The 18071-nt window shown below is 36.8% G+C and overlaps 1 protein-coding gene across 3 annotated transcripts in view; it reads left to right on the top strand.

Moving 5' to 3' along the window:
* The window catches only part of BMP2K (BMP2 inducible kinase), a 132520-nt gene that overhangs the window by 1699 nt on the left and 112750 nt on the right, over positions 1–18071 (top strand). The gene's annotated exons all lie outside the window — the stretch shown is intronic.

Here is an 18071-nt window from a genome sequence, read left to right as displayed (position 1 = left end):
AAAAGAAATTAAAGAGTAGTTATGGCTCTCTGAAAGTCAGACGTTGATGTGGTTTGGAGACTGTAGACTGAGATTCCACTTAGGGTTTTTTGAAATGCCATAAACAGTAGCACACTAGTGCAAAAGAAAAATATGAAGGCTTTGTCTATAAAATATTTAAAGAGAAAGAAATCTTGAATTATTTGGGGGATGAGTGTCATTGTTTTGCAAGACATTGCCCCTAGTAATGAGCCTAGCCTAACCTTAAAGAGGTGGGAGAAGGATCCTTAGCTTCTCAAAAGAATGAATATATGGTGATTGGTTTTGATAGACAGATTTACTATGCTATAAAATTTCCTAGCTCCTTATTATACATGGATTTCAAATGTTGGCTTAGATTGAGTTGTGGGTTTTAAGAAGACATGGCTATTAACTCACATGCTGTACTTGTTTCTGTGAATTGTAGTAACTAATTGAAGTGTGGCTTGAGTGGTATTAAACTCACTTTATTTCACAAAATCCCAGATCAGTCTTTTTATTTAGTAGAAAGAAAACATTGATGTTAAATCAAACTAGACTTTGGATTTGTGGCTTCTATCACTGCTCTAAACATATCCTATCATTACCCTAAGCAAGTCATTTTCAGTAAGAATTAAGTAATTTTGGAAAATGAAAATAAAAATGAATAATTTCAAAGGGGGAGTGCTCACTGAACCCCCCCCCCCCCCCACACACACACAAATTCAAGGACTAATGTTATTGTTAGAGTGTTCCACTAACTTTTGCTGTAAATTTTGTCATTTTTTTCTTAGGAAAATTCATACTTGAGTGCTAGGACAAAGTAGGAGCTGAAGAATCCCTTTTGGAAGATGGGACTCCCCCACTTAACACACCAGCTGCTGGACTAAGACTTTTATTTAGTCTTCTCTGAAGGGGAGGGGAAGCTTTCTTCCCTGTTTATTTTTTTTTTTTTCTGTTCACACATACAACTGAAATTACGTATATTCAGTTTACTTTTTGATCCTGACAGTTTCTTCTTATGTAAGATCCTTAATACCCTGTCTCCTTTCCAAATAATTTAGACAATTTAGACAAGATCTTTAAGCACAAGGTCTGGTTCACATTCAAGAATGATCATTCAATAACTGACAGATAGATTTGCTGGGCTGTAAGATTAGGGCAAGTGGTTGTGGAAAGGCGTTAGAGTTTGGAGTACCTTAATTGGGGAGAGGTATACTGTTGAGTGGGAAAAGGGGTAGAAATAAAGACAGAACTAAAAACAAACGTGATAGGTTTTACATTTTTTTGCTTTGGGTCCATGTTGTTTAAACAGGGCCAAGACTGTAGGTGCTGTGCTCTGAGGTGTTTTTGCCATGCTACTGCAAACATAGGCGTCTTGTTCACATTGACCTCTGCAGTGTGTGTGAGTCTTTAATAAATCTGGTATTCTTTCTCTCTGTCTCGTATTCTGTCTTATATTCCCCCTCCTTCTCTCTTTCTAAGTAATACATATTTATATATTTGATTCTTATTATTTACAGTAGGTATTTTTTGTAAAGTCACTGGGTAGTGCATTAGTGAATACTCAACCATTGCCCTTGGGAAATACAGGCATAGATACTGCAGGCCTCTGTTCACAACATCTTTGTCAACCAGTCAATATATACCCTTGTTTTATGTGTGTTTCTGTTTAAAGACTTTATATAATATATATTGTTGACTCATTACAACTGAACTCATGGCTAACAGCACTGTAATGCATGTCTAAAATGAAGCTTATCTAAAATGCGTATTTTCTTTGTAAGGGACATCACAACCTTCTTGAATTTTGGAGCACAAGACGACACTTTGCCATTATGCTTGGGGCCATTTTAAACTATGAAATCACCAATAAAAAGCACAAAAATGAGAAAAACATGGCACTAAACAGACCTCAAAAAGTGCTCTTGTTTATAAACAAGGCAGAACTTCACGTTGACTCCACCTGGCCTTCTCAAAATTGTCACTGCTGTGCTCATCTCCGCAAATGATCATGAAAATGCCATTGTATAGATTTTGGGATACAGATAAATTTTAGCAACTACATGAATTTATAAATATGGAATTCCCAAATAATGAGAATCAACTACATGTGTATGTATATGTTTATTATACATATATGTGTATATTTATATATTATATATTTAATTAAAAATAATTGGAGGTATATTTATATGGTGTAACTGAACTGTTGGAGTAGTTTCTTCTCTGAAATATACTTTGTATCATACTCTCTACCTAAGTATATGTATGTTTGAAAATGCTGACACCTTGCACCTTTTTAATTCCTGCTCAGAGTTTAGAGGACTAATATCATCATAGTGGAGCATTTTCATGTTTTTTTTTTTTTTCCAAAAACTGTTTAGTTTCAGGAGTACCTGCTAACCAAATGCAGCCTTTGCCTCTAGAAATGAGGTAGAGCCATATGTTAATTTTAGCTTGAAACAGTGTCAAATTGTCAGGCACATATAATTCAATTATATTGACTGTATATAATTCAATATCGTCTTTTAAGTTTTTATTAAAACGTAGGACTGGCTCTTTGGTCACATGCCTACATAGGCCTTCAGTGCTCGTCAGAGGATTTAATGTTGATTGGTAACAGGAAGAAGTTGGTTCTCAAGTAGGGGACTTCTTTTTCTAAACGTGTTTGGTACAAAGTCCTTAAAGAAATGGGGAACCTGGAGGCTGGGACACTATCCATAATTTGTTGAGATAATCTAATTGTGAGGTTATGGGGGCGGGGTACGAGTGGTATTTTGAATATGATTGCATGGGTACAACTTTCTGTCATGGGGATGGGGGTTGTTGGTACAGTCAGTACAGGTAATTGGAGGCCAGGAATTTACTACAGAATTCTGTAGAAGGAGCTCAGTAGCTCTCTTAGATAATTGCTTAGATTAGGGTGAGTTAATTTAGGCTAAGTGTTAACTGATTCTTACTGTTAATTTTACAGGAAGGTGGTAAAATACATCGATTTTGCAATATAAATCAGTCTGAAAATGATGGATTTAAGCATGATAATTCATTTGCAGGAATTATCTGTGGCTGCCCAGTAACTTGTAGGTTGAAGTTTCTAAGAGAGGACAGAGAGAGCACAAGGGGAAGATTTAATAAAAATATTGACAACTGTTACTACTCCATAACTATTAAATGCCTTTTATGTGTCAGGCTCTGTAGTAGGCACTGTTTATACAGTGGAGAACAAAACGTATTTCTTTGTCCTTATGGAATTTACAGTCTAGTATAGAAGATAAATATTAAGAAATCATTAAGTTAATGTAGTTAATTTTGATAATTGTCATGAGAAGAAAGCACAGGGTTTTTGTGAGAGAATAATTCAGTTTATATTGGAGGGTCAAGGAAGACCTTTTTTGGTATTTTACCAGAAATCTGAAGTATAAGAAAAGTTAGGTAAAGGCAGAGGTGTGAAGGTGGGGGTAATGTGGAGTATGAAGAAAGAGGTCTATATGTGGGTAAGAGTTTTAGGAACTGAAACATGCCCAGAGCTGCAGAGTATAATGATTCAGTCAGATGGTGGAAGGACCCAAGATGATGTTGTAAAGGTGACCAGGATCCAGGACTTTAGGATTTTAGATTTTATCTAAAAATGCAGTGGGAAGCTATTGAAATTTCAAATTAGGGCAGTGGTATGCTCTGATTTGTATTTTCACAAGATCATGGTGATTATTACATAGAGACTGGTTGAGAAGTATACAGATTAGATGGTTAAGATGGTGGCAGTGGGGATGGAGACAAACGTTACAGTGCTTAAATGGGAATACCTGGTGATGGTTTGGATTGGGGGGAGGGTATTATAGGAACTTAAAAAAATGACTTGCTTATGCAGCTCTTGGATTGGAGGTACCATTTGTTTCTGGGAGAGTAGAGAAGGAACAGGTTTGTTTGTTTGTTTGTTTGTTTTTTTAGGGGGAAAAGGTTAGGAAGATACCCAGGAGTTCCAGACATATTTAGTTGGGATGTCTCGGAGGAAATAAATGTCAAGTGGGATCCTGAGTATATGGTCTGGTACTCAGCAGAGGTGTCTGGGCTTAGTGATAGTTTTTTTTTTTTAAGTTTATTCATTTTTGAGAGACAGAGCACGAGAGAGAAGGGATGGAGGGGCAGAGAGAGAGAATCTCAAGCAGGCTCCACACGCCCAGCACAGAGCCCAATGCAGGGCTGAAACTCACCAACCGTGAGATCATGATCTGAGCTGAAATCAAGAGTCAGATGCTCAACCTACTGAGCCACCCAGCTTCCCTGAGATAGGTATTTTTGATAAGTGAGCATTTGGCTGTTATTTAAAGCCCTGGGACAGGATAATGTAGGGAGAGAGTACAGAAGGAGAAGGCTCACTAAAAGACTCTGGTAGAACATTGGTCTCATCAGAATCATTTGGAGGCCTTGGTAAACCACAGATTGCTGAGCCTGACCTCCAAGGTTTGATTTCATATGTCTGGGTAAGGCCCATAATTTTCATTTCTAACAACTGGCTCACTGATGCTGATGCTGCTGGTCCAGAAACCACACCTTGAGAACCCCTGATTTAGAGTAAAAAAAGGAGCTGCCAGAGAGTTATGAAGAATACCAGGAGAATCTGATGCCTTGAAGAGGAGGGAGTGGACAATTTGAGAGTCATCTTGATCATGTTGTTTGGCCAGGCACTCACAGTTCTTCATGCTTAGCTTTTTTTTTTTTTTTTAAGATTTTATTTTTAAGTAATGTCTACACCCAACGCGTGGGGCTCAAAATCAGGCTATTTCCTGATAATACTCTTTGCTCCAGCTACAGTATGCTCCATTCCCTGTTCTGTGACTGAATCTGGTATCTTGCCTATCACTACCTTTGCCTGTGTAATCCTAGTTGTCTGACTGCTAGTTATGATCACTGCCTTCTTCCTGAGGACATTTGTAGCTATTTATTTGCTTTTTTCCCCTCCCTCTTCACATTTAATCTTTTGTTTTGAGATACAATTATGGAAGCACGTGGAAACACTAAGGTGGTTATTGTTCCTGTCTCATTTCCCCTAGCAGATAGTAAAATTCTTGAGGCTAGAAGTACTATTAATTGCTTTTTGAATCACACAGATTGCTGTGTCATATCATGGACCTTCAAATTCTTTTCAAAGGAAATGATTTTTTGGCTTTTTTTTTTTTTTTTGTAATGAATCCAGATGGAGTTCTTCAATAGAATTTAAGACCTATTTACAAATTGAGAAGCACCAGTGAAGGGCTCTTTATTTCTTGTCCCATCAAAGGTCTTCTGCTTAGGTCAGGGGACCCTGAATTTTCTCCATTGGTGAAAGAAGACTTTGTTTTGTTTTGTTTTGTTTTGAAACCTGCACATGCATGTTCACAGCAGCTTTATTCATCAGTCAAAAGCTAGAAACAGAAGGAGTCAACATCATAGTGGCATAAGATGTACCTTTTTTCTTTTAAATGTGAGATTTATTTTTAAAAATTTTAATTCCAATATAGTTAACATATAGTGTTATATTAGTTTCAAGTGTACAATACAGTGATCCAACAGTTCCCTACAGGTGAAGACAAACTTGAAGACAAAGTTTAAGGCAAAGTGTCATTTCTGTTAGCTTCCTTGAAACAACAAAGAAAGAACAGTTGGATGGCCCTTTATAGTTATTTTTCACTGTTGACATATTTTTCTTTATTTAGCAAAGGTGGCTAAGTTTAAAAAAGAAAAGTATTGTTACATGCAATTATGAAATTTTTAAAAATTTTACTTATTTTTTAAAATGTTTATTATTGTTGAGAGAGAGTGAGCACGAGTGGTGGAGGGGCAGAGAGAGGGGGAGAGAGAGAATCCTAAGCAGGCTCTGAGCTGTCAGCATGGAGCCTGAGTGAGGCTTGAACTCATGAATCCGTGAGATCATGACTTGAGCCTAAGTCAGACACTTAACTGAGCCACCCAGGCACTCAATGAAATTGTTTTATATTGTATCATTGATTTTGACAGTGAGCTTTTTGAGGGCAGGATCTTATTTATCTCTGTATCTTCAGTATTTTGTCCAGCAATTTTGTTTTTGTTGTTGTTGTTGAATTAAACTCTCAAGGAAGCATTGCTTCCTTTTTTATAACATGGAGTTAATATTTGTTATGGAGATTAAAAGGTAAAGTGTGATATTAACACGATAATGTGTGACAGTACCTAACCATACATGCCAAATCTTTCAATAAATGTAGGCCACTTTTAGGTTCAGATTTGGTTATAAGCTTTCAGTAAAATCTGCTTTTGGAATTATAGTAACTTGCTTGTAGTTTAGGTATTAAATTTATCCTGAATTGAGTATCACATTTATGTTTGTAAAAAATTTGAATTATTTTAATGAGATAATTATTTTATAGCATTTAGCCACGTACAGTTTTTAAGTTTCAATCAGTTATATAGAATAGCAGCGTATGCTTCGACAATGAAATGAAAGTGATTTGTAGCATTACTAACACATGCTTCTCTTTCAAATTATGTTATCATAGGGATAGCTCTTTGGTTACAATTTTAATTGCTATGTTTTCTCTAGAGGTGGCAGTTTTATTCAAGGGCAAGATACACTAAAGCAATTCCCAATTTTCAATTTTTTGAAACCAGTATAGTGGAAATTATATGTTATCTCCAAAAATGGTTCTAAATTGCACCGACATCAAATTTCTTTGCTTTCAGCTGTCATCAGCTTTGTGTGGTTAATATTGACTTGCTCATGCTGAGCAGTTTGGAAAGGTTGTCTTTGATTATTTAAAAAATAATAGAAATAAATTAATGTTTGTTGGCATTTTTCCATTATGGGGTCTTCAGGAGGGGAAAAATACAAAAGGTACTTGATGTTGTTTATATTAAGGAACATAACTAGAAGGTGGAATTATTGTTTGTCCTTAGATTGATTTTGGACCTTCTTTAGTGTTCTTTACTCATCCTGTAGATTCTCTTGGTTCTCTTTCATCCTTTCTTTTCCTCCTTTTTGGGCAAAACTTGAAGTAGAACATAAACATTTATTAGAATCTATATGGTAGCTATCAAAATGATTAAAGGCTTGACTTGGAATTCTGAAATTAGGAGTCTTGAGTGGCAATTTCAAAGCTACAGAAAGGTTTCATCACAGAGTTGAGACTGTTTATTCCTTGCTTTTATCATACCTCCATCCATCTGGTGAACAATTTGTCTACCCACAAGCCTACTATTTTTAGGAAACTTGAGTTGGGAAGTTGAGTGGTTAATGACTGAGCTGTTTTAAATAGTTGGGCATTTAGTTAATTTGGAGATTCTCTTGTCCGTGTGTATCATCTTTACAAATGAGATCAGTCAGCACATTTCTGCTAACAATTTGCGTCTCTTTGAAGGAGAGTGGTTGTTAGGCTTTTTACAGATATGCTTTCTTATGGAATTTTTGGTTTATCCTAGTCTTGTAGAATTCCAGTAAAGTTTAAGGGCATAGTTTGGGATGTAGCCTTTAGAGAGGCATTTTGCAGTGAATATTAGTTTTATTTTTTAAAATTTTCAAATGTCTTTACTTTTTATTTTTGTGTGAGAGAGATATACAGAGTTGAGCGGGGCAGGGGCAGAGGGAGGGAGACACAGAATCTGAAGCAGGCTCCAGGCTCTGAGCTGTCAGCACAGAGCCTGATGTGGGGGCTCCAACTCACAAACCCTGAGATCTTGACCTGAGCTGAAGTTTGACCCTTAACTGAGCCAGCCAGGTGCCCCGCAGTGAATATTATTTTAAAATTTGAAACAGTTGTTGCTACTAGTTTGCCTATTTTAACATTTCGTTAAATCTTTGAATTGGTGTCTTCTTGGAGGCAACTATTAAAAACAGGCAAAGCTGGGAGTTGGGCCAGCTGATATTCCCAGTTACGCCACTAATTTGCATTGTGAGACTGTGACCTCTGTTTCCTCAAGAAAAAAAATGAAGTGGATGAAAATGAATCTGTAACATCTTTTTCCATTTTAGCATTCTCTGATTCTATGTAACTGATCCTTATTGCTCCTCTGATAAAAGAGGAGCATCGGAAAGGAGGGATATAGATGAACAATTCTAAGATTGAGACCATAATGACAGGATTGTGTGTGATAATCATGCATTTGAGTTCTTTGACAAGCTTCAGTATAGATTAGTAATTTTATCCCACAGTATACCATTATTTCTTAATCATTGTGAAAAATTCTTTTCTAGGAAGTTGCCTTTTGTAGTACACCTTGAGATAAGGGGACAGTCACTCAATCATGTGGCATTTCAGAGTACTATTTAGTTTCAGAGGATATGCCACCTTAATTGGTTCTTTTGTTATTTTAATAGTTTGTGTTCTTCAGGTGACTCATAACCTGTGTATTTTGGAGGGCATCTGAAAGTGAAGAAATTTTCATGTTTTTCAGGTTTTTATTTGGAAAAATGTGTAAGGAAGGGTTATGACAGTGCTTGCTCTGAGTTCTTTATTGGATAGAAAGCTTACCCATGAGATGTGTGATGAGTCTGTTACTTTTTGTTTCCAGTGCTGTCAATTCTAGTTTGGGTCCTTAATCCTTCTCAGAGAATTACGTTTTCTCATGCAGACTGTTCTTCCCCTTGTAGGCTCTTGACTCCCAAATCAGCTCTTGTATTCCTTTCAGTTTTTCTTCCTGAAATGGACTTCTGATCATTTGCCTAACCATGTAAATACACGTGAAATAGAAACTTGTTACCATGGGATTGGAGGCCGTCTGCAGTGTGACCCCAACTCCCCTCTAGTCTTAATCTCTGGCTGTAACCTAGGTGTGTGTTACTGCACATACACTTGATATTTTCTACACTTTGCTCTTGCTTTTTCATTCCTGTTTGTTACCTTATGTTGTTACATTGCCTAGAATGCAGACACCTGGCTCCCCACTATTGAAATGTATCTTGCAGGATACATTTACATATATAGTTACTTTCTTGCAGTCTTTATTTTTCTATGAAACCCTACTCACAACCAAATGGGTGTAATTATTATGCCTTCCTTTGATGCTCTGTATAGCAACTGTTGCTTACATTGCACTTATTTTTCACAGCTTTGCTCTACTCCAAGAAAACGTATAATAAAAGTTTCCTTTACTGCAAGATTTAAAGTTCCATTAAGATTTGGCTTGTACTCATCTTTTTTTCTCTAGTAGTGCTGTACTCATGATAGGTATTCAGTAAATTTGTAAGAGATTTAGTTTTCAAATTGAAAAGCAGCCAGAAGGCCTCTAAACATATAAGACAACTGGATAACAACCATGTTTGACATATCCAACAGTTTAGTTGGTATTTAGGAGCAGATTGGCCCTGTTTTTCAAGGTACGTCCTTATATAGAAACTAAAATAAGTAGATAGAGATATTTGATGGTAATGTTGGTACATTATCTCGGTAAATGAAAAAAATACTACCGGTTTTATTTTTGGGTTCCTGGCATGTTTCATTTCTGTAGTGATTACACAAATAGTACATCTTTGTTTTACGGATACTGCATTGCTCTTCTTACTAGTGTGACTCTCAAAAATGTTCTAGCCTGAGTTCCCTTGACCCATGTCATCTTTAAAGAAAGCCAGTACTGTGGGGCAGAGAGGGCAAACTGAACAGGCCTAAAGTATGTGCTCTGAATACCGATTCTTAAAGTAACAATATTGGAGATGGTCAACTGGCTATGGCTTTTGAGTGGTTGATAGTTACCAAAGCTTAATGGGACAACTGGTATTTTAAGAGAATGAGAGATTAGGAAGAAGGGGATCTTATATCTTTAATGCTCTGGGGAAGAAAATACTCGATTATTACTCTAAGGGACCCCTCTAACCAGTGTGTATGGTATTGGGGGTGCTTTTCTAGTTAGAGACACATTCAGTTTTCTTTTTGATTAGGGAATTTGTAAGCCTGGAGTAGCAGATCAGAGGGTAGCAACTGAGTCTTTATGCAGTTTTGTTAATAACTGATCATTATCACACTCAGCATTCTTCTATTCCTCCTTTGGTTTTCTGGAAGAGAGGTTTCTAACACACCACTTGTCTTGCCTAATTGCTGTGTTTACTTATTTTCCTTAATTTTTTATGGCTGGGTCATTGTTAAGACTGGCTGGAGCTTTTTACATACTTAAGTATTCTCTTTTGAATGAGATTGTCAGTGGTTAGTCTAAATTTTATTATTCATTCTGGAATCATTAAGATACTAGTATTAAAATGACTTACATGTAATATAGTAAAATATTTTGCTTAATGAATGTTGTCAGGACTCCTTTACTAGGGGAGTGGGATTATGCATCACTGGCCATGACCCACTTTCTCATTCTCTGGCCTGCATAGCAGAATCTCTCCTACTGAATGTTAATGGTCTATTCTTTGTATACAAAAAAATGATGCCACTGACTCATGATCAGTAGGACATGTGTTTTGAGTTATTTTTCCAGAAGTAGGATGGCTATATGCTCTCTGTGCATAGGCTTTTAATCGTCTTTTCTGTGAGCAATAATAGAAGATTGTTTGTAAGATAGTGAACTACTGTTGTAAGTAATAATGTAGACCTGAAAAGGTTTTTTTTGTTTTGTTTTGTTTTGTTTTGCTTTCTTACCAACTAGCCTAGTTCAAATCCCAGTGAATAGTTAACTGGGTTTTTAAATCTGTTAATTTTTTATCTTTCAGTAAAATCCAAAGGAGAAATTCTAAGGATCTCAATCCAAACTGATATATACTTTAAAACATATTGGGGCACCTAGGTGGCTCAGTATGTTAAACATCCAACTTCAGCTCAGGTCATGATCTCACAGTTTGTGAATTCAAGCCCCACGTTGGGCTCTGCACTGACAGCTCAGAGCCTGGAGCTTGCCTCAAATTCTGTGTCTCCCCCTCTCTCTGCCCCTCCCCTGCTTGTGTTCTCTCTCTCTTTCTCTCTCTCTCTTTCAAAAGTAAATAAATAAACATTAAAAAAAAAATAAAGCATTCTGAAGCTAGCTGTTATGGATTTTGTTCAGCTCACTGAAGTGAGAACTTAAGAAATATTGAAAATCTGGGGTGCTGGCTGGCTCACTCAGTTAAGCATCTGACTCTTGATTTTGGCTTAGTTCATGATCTCATGTTTGTGGGTTCAAGCCCTGCGTTGGGCTCTGCACTGACAGAGTGGAGCCTGCTTGGGAGTTTTTCTCTTCCTCGCTCTCTCTGCCCCTCCCCCGCTCTCATGCGCATGTGCACGCACACTCTCTCTCAAAAATAAACATTAAAAAAAGATGTAAAAAGTTGAATATCCATGGATTTTTAAAAAAGTATGTGTTTGTTTATGTCACTCTGCTGATAGTACTCTGTCCATAAGGAATGCTGGAGTTTGCATGCTATAATATTCAAAGTTGGATGTAACTAATGTCCATAAATTTCTCGTATGAGAAACTCATGTTACGGATTTAAGGTTCATATTTGTTCTCACCTTAGAGTAGCATCTGTCTTTTGTTAGTAAAGGCTATATGTATTTTAAAAAGTTATGATGGGCCATTATGGATATTGTGGGCTCAGTTCATTGATTTTTACTTTTTGGAAGGCTAAATATAGGAGTGGGGGTGATGGGTGGTGTACAAGAATCTGAATTGAGGGTAAGACCTTCTCAGCTTCCTTTATAAAATATTCTTAAATATTATACTAACTGGTGTTATTGGACTAACAGTCTTTCTTTTATTTATTTAAAAAAAAATTTTTTTTTTTAACGTTTATTTATTTTTGAGACAGAGAGAGACAGAGCATGAACGGGGGAGGGGCAGAGAGAGAGGGAGACACAGAATCGGAAGCAGGCTCCAGGCTCTGAGCCATCAGCCCAGAGCCTGACGCGGGGCTCGAACTCACGGACCGCGAGATCCTGACCTGGCTGAAGTCGGACGCTTAACCGACTGCGCCACCCAGGCGCCCCACAGTCTTTCTTTTAAAATGCTAGTGAATCATTCATTAAATTTCCCGTAATTGTAGCTTCAGTTCCCTCATTTAACTGGGAGAAAGTGGAGTAAGTGATGGCCCCAAAGTCACACTGTTAGTGTTGGTTGTGGAGGGAGGAATTTAGGTCTCATGACTTTAATCTAGCACTCTTTCCACTACATGTGGCCTCCTTAATTGACTCCTGTGCACATACCAGCCCTGGCTTTTGATTGGAGTAGGGACTTCGAGCAAGTGTAAAGGACTAGGGGACTTTTAATATTCTGGAGGCAGCTGGACTATTAATGGGTGTCTGCATAGTCTGAGGTGTAAGGAGGTATTCCCATCCTCTTTTTGAGTTAAAGCTTTCCCCCTTTGCTTTTTCCTAAGGCCATCAAACCAGTTGTTTGAGTTGTCAACAGTTGTTTAAGATGACAGGATTAATTTTAAGAAGTTTAAAATGCAGCTTCCCCCAAATGAGGCTGTTGTCTCCGTGTAGAAAGGTTTGATTGTAAATGAAATACTGTTTGTGAACTGTAAAGTAAGTAGTATAAAATCATGTAACTTTAGCTTCTTCAGTTGAATGTAGCATCACAATATCTAGGACTTCATAGAGAACAAAGAGAGTGAAAAGAAGAAAATAGCTCAGCTCTTATCTTCTACTTCTTTATGTTCCTAGTTCAAGGTTATGGAGCTTTAAGGCGTAGTGCTGTAATATCAAGTCCCTTTTTTGCATTTCATTTAACAAATTTGTGCTACATGTATTTAAAATAAGGAACAAGGTTCCATCAGATTTCTATTTTATTAGATCATAGCACAGAGGCATTAGACTTACACCTGGAACACAACTTCTGAGTGTTTGCAGAGAAATAAGTGCTTATGGCATCATACAACAATTTTCTTAAAAATGACATGACATTGCTTCTGTGATACATGTGGCATATTTTTATACACATGCAAGTGAAAAGTTAGAATAGTTCTTGATATATGATTTATAAGTATTAAAAGAACATTTCTTAATCTTTTTCATAAAATGATGGAATTATCCCCATTGTTATCAAGAAGCGTATATCTAGTGTCTATATTTTTCTGAGTAACAGAGCTTTTTTAAAAAAGTTGAGGTATAATTGACATAAACATTAGTTTCATGTGTACAATGTAATGACTGCATATTTTTATAAATTGTGAAATGATCACAATAAGTCTGATTAACATCTGTCATACACTTTTAACATAGTTATAATTTTTTTTTCTTGTGATGAGAACTTTGGAGATCTACTCTTTAGCAACTTTCAAAGATAGAATACAGTATTAACTATAGTTGCCATGCTGTACATTTCATCCTCAGGACTTAGAGCTTTTTTATGTCAGAGTATATTCCCCTAGCCCCCCATTCTACCCCTAACATTTGTTTCTTCTTTATTTCCAATTTTAGAGGCTGTGTCCCTGATTATCTAATCTGTCTTGTTTCTTTCTCTCAGTTACCTGGTTCTTCTTCTATTCTCTACTTGTTCTTTAATACTTAACTATATCTCATTTCTGCTCAGCATGTAGGCCCGTTTATTTCTCTCATCTTAAAAGGTAAAACAAAAACAGAACTATGTGATCTTTTGTGTCTCTTTTTTTCTGTCATTACTTAGCTTTTCTAAAAGAATATGCTTCAGTAATGGTTCTCAAAATACTGTGTGTGGGCCCCAGGGGAAAGGATCCCCAAGGCTTTTTGAGAAGAACTTTCAGGTCAAAAACTATTTTAATGATACTACCAGGACGTAATTGCCTTTTGCACTGTATTGACATTTGCATTGATGGTTCAAAAACAATAGTGGTGTAACCTTCTAGTACCTTAACACAAATCAAACTGTATTGATAGTCACTGTATTCTTCACCATCATGTGCACTCAGTGTTTTTTTTTTTTTTTTATGCCAGTTTCTTTTTTTTTTTTTTTTAAATTTTTTTTTTTTTTTTTTCAACGTTTATTTATTTTTGGGACAGAGAGAGACAGAGCATGAACGGGGGAGGGGCAGAGAGAGGGATACACAGAATCGGAAACAGGCTCCAGGCTCTGAGCCATCAGCCCAGAGCCTGACGCGGGGCTCGAACTCACGGACCGCGAGATTGTGACCTGGCTGAAGTCGGACGCTTAACCGACTGCGCCACCCAGGCGCCCCTATGCCAGTTTCTTTTAAGAACATCCTTGATGAAGCTGTAAAAGTTCTATCAATCTTGGCCCCTTAAGTATATCTTTTTTTTGATTGCGGTAAAATATATGTAATATAAAATTTACCATTTTGACCATATTTTTCATTTTGTCCCTAAATATTTACTTTTGAGAGAGAGAAAATGGGCACGTGCCAGCATGTGAGCAGGGGAGGGGCAGAGACAGAGAGAGAGAAACCCAAGTAGGCTCTGCTTAGCTCGGACCCACGAACTGTGAGATGACCTCAGCTGAAACCAAGAGTTGGACACTTAACCAACTGAGCCACCCAGGAGCCCCAACTGTATTTTTCATTTTTAAGTTTATAGTCGAGTAAGTAGCATTAAGTACATTCACATTGTTATGTGACCATCACCACTAACCATCTCCAGAACTTTTTTGTTTTCTCTAATTGAAATTCAGTACCTGTTAACCAGTAGGTTAATATCCTCTTTTTCCCAGCCTGTGGTAAACACTATTCTACTTTCTGTCTCAATGAATTTGAGTATTCTAAGTACCTCTTATAAGTGGAATCATAACAATATGTGGCCTTTTGTGTCTGGCATATTTCACTTGGAAAACATCTTTAAGGCTCATCCATGTTGTAACATGTATCAGAATTTCCCTTTTAAGTCTGAATAATCAATCCATTGTGTCTATCACATATTGTTTATTCATCCATCAGTAGACACATTTGGGTTGTTTTTGGCTATTGTGAATAACGCTTCTATGAATATGGGCACACAAATAGCTGCTCAAGTCCCTGCTTTCAGTTCTTTTTGGTATATACCCAGAAATGGAATGTGATACTTCTGTGTTTAATTTTTTGAGGAACAGCGTACTGTTTTCCATAGTAGCTGAATTTTAAAAAATTCCCACCAGCAATGCACAGAGGTTCCAGTTTCTCCACATTCTCACTAAAACTTGATCTCCACATTCTCACCAAAACTTGATATTTTATGTTTTTTTAAAATTTTATAATAACCATTCTAATGGGTGTGAAGTGGTATTTCATTGCAGTTTTGATTTGTATTTTCCTCAATGTGGTGTTGAACATCTTTTCATGTGCTTATTGTTGGCCATTTGTAAGTACACATCTTTTAACTGTGTGATGAAATGGCAAGTGTACATAAAGCACTGCTGCATAATGAAGTATGGTGGTATCATTGAGGAAGAGCACTTGGGTGTTTGAGTTGTGCCCCGGACTAGCTGTTTTTTCCATGGAACACCATTTTTATGTGAAAGAATGACTGACAGGCCGTGGTTCATTTATTTGGGTATTCGGTAGACATTTTCTCTATTAAGTAAGGCTGTCACATCAAGGAAGACACCTGACAGATACATTAATGATGGACTTTCTGCTTCCAAAAGAAAATTAGAATTTTGGGAAATTGTATTTACCATTGTGAACTTGACAGCTTCCCATTAATTAGGCTTTTCTTAGGAGATAGGTGATAATATTAAGAAATGTGATTTTTTTTTGAAAAAAATAAAGGTGTAATGGAAGATCTCCTTACCTCAATGAACTGATATTTTTCAAATGTATGTATGATGTTATAAGTAACCTAGTACAAAACTGACCATTAGATTTTAGTTTAACAGTGCAAGAAAATCAGTGATGGAGTTTTTGATACTTGCAACTAACCTTGAAGATACTACTAATTGTCATGTTTTGTTGTAATAGCAAAGAAGAATATCCATAGTTATTTGAAAATTCTATTAAGATGTTTTTCATCTTTCCCTCTCTATGTGAGGCTAGATTTTGTTCAGATGCTTCATTAGGCCAAAACAACATATCACAGGAGATTTACTGAGAAACAGTTATGAGAATCCAGCAGTATTCTGAGGCAAATATTAAAGAACTTTACAAAAATGTAAAGCATTGCCATTTTTCTCTGTAAATTTATGTTTTGAAAAATACAGCTGTTTTCATAAAAATGTTATTTTTTTTTTTTTTTTTTTTTTTTTTTTTTTTTTTTTCAACGTTTTTATTTATTTTTGGGACAGAGAGAGACAGAGCATGAACGGGGGAGGGGCAGAGAGAGAGGGAGACACAGAATCGGAAACAGGCTCCAGGCTCTGAGCCATCAGCCCAGAGCCTGACGCGGGGCTCGAACTCACGGACCGCGAGATCGTGACCTGGCTGAAGCCGGACGCTTAACCGACTGCGCCACCCAGGCGCCCCCATAAAAATGTTATTTATGTTGACAAGTAATATGTTTACTATTTTGAATGAATAAAGATTAAAAAATTCTCTTCAATTTCTAATATGGTAAATATGGATTGATATAACCCACATGAGCAAAAGCTCTCTGGGATCTTCAATAATTTTTATGTCTGTAACAGGATTCTGAGACCAAAGGGCTTGAGAATTGCTGGATAATGTATAACTAGCAAAATTGTCTAATACAGAATCCACTAGCTACATGTGGCTGCCACTTGTAATGTGGCCAGGGTGAAATGAAATGCATTGTAGATGTGAAATACACATGGGAGTTCAGAGCCTTAATGTGAAAAAAAGACTATAAAAGATTAATATTATAATATTGCTTACATGTTGAAATAATAGTATTTTGGATACATTGAGTTAAATAAAATGTAGTATTAAAAAGCCACTGTTTTTGTCCTTTTGAATGTAGCTACTAGAACATTTAAAATAGCATATGTGGCTTACATTTTATTGGACATATATTGGATAGTATTGGTCTGTAGCTTACAGTTTATTGTGTGGACTCTATACTTTGCAGTTGGGGTAGTTCACCTGGGGTTCATTGATATCCATGTGTGTTTTTCTTAGGCGAGGGATTATGGCTTTCATTGTATTCTCAAAGGGCAGGCACATGACTAAAGTGAAGATAGGAACTGGAGACAACTTATTTGAGTTGCTGCGTTGTAGTTACTTGGGTACTGCTAGTGGCTTGGATTGGGGGGGGGGTGGGGGGGTGAAGGAGGTGGGAGTGGGGGTGGGGGGGCGGAATCTCTTTCTCAGTGTTTGGTAGGCTGGGCAAAACCTGTGGTACTAAGGGTGTAGTGAGATGCATTCTTGGCTTCTCACGTTGGAACTCTGAATGAATGTTCACACAGAAATGTTTTCGTAGAGAGTCATTAAGGTATTACAGTACTATAAATACTAGACTGCAGGTTTACCTGAGAAACCTAATTATCAATTAGGATTGTTTGTGTGGGAAAATATTCTGCCAAAGTGTAGATATAAACTGTCAGAGCACAATCCATACATTTCATGTGGGGAACATAATCCATACATTTCATCGAATGAGGACATTTATTAACTTGAGCATTCATAGAGGTTGAAAATAAAATATTAAGCATGTATTAAAATAAAGTGGTAATACATGAAGTTATAGGATGCTTGCTTACTCTTTTCCCATAATCATAAGGGGGATGATAGAAATAATCACTGAATTGGATAAGTGAATTAAATGGTTGCACATTTTCCTTGAGTTAGATATGTGATACTGTTTATGTTAATGTTGTCAGTAATCATCAAGAAAGTCTTTGTGAAACAATGAAATTTCAGGGCCCACTTAAGTGAAAAAAGAATGCTGGATTGAAGTCATTTCAAATATGATTATTTCATTTCAACCCTTTGTACCTCAGTTATAATTGCCCATTTTATATTATTCATCAAAATGTGCCACAATCATTTATTTTTGTCTTTCTACCCCCAGAGACTATAAACTCACACATACAGTGTCCTACTTAAAATGTGTTCCAGAGGCTTGCACAGCCACTTATTAACATTTGTTGGGGGCAGGGGGGCAAGGAATAGTCTCTATCTGATGGTTAACTAATTGCAGTTTGGGTGAGATGTCTGAGTATGGTAGCTGCGTGAAGAGGGCATTGGAGGCAGTCTGAGAAAGCAGATGATGGGTGTGGAGTTGCAGAGTTTAAGACCCTATTAAGGGGAACTTGGAAAAGTTGAAGATGTAGGTTTCTGTACTTAATAGTCA

Source organism: Puma concolor, chromosome B1, assembly GCF_028749965.1.
Source record: "Puma concolor isolate L17-30 chromosome B1, mPumCon1.1.hap2, whole genome shotgun sequence".
In the NCBI taxonomy this organism is placed as follows: Eukaryota; Metazoa; Chordata; class Mammalia; order Carnivora; family Felidae; genus Puma; species Puma concolor.
The sequence above is the reverse complement of the archived record's forward strand: the minus strand, read 5'-3'. Positions and strand labels throughout refer to the sequence as shown.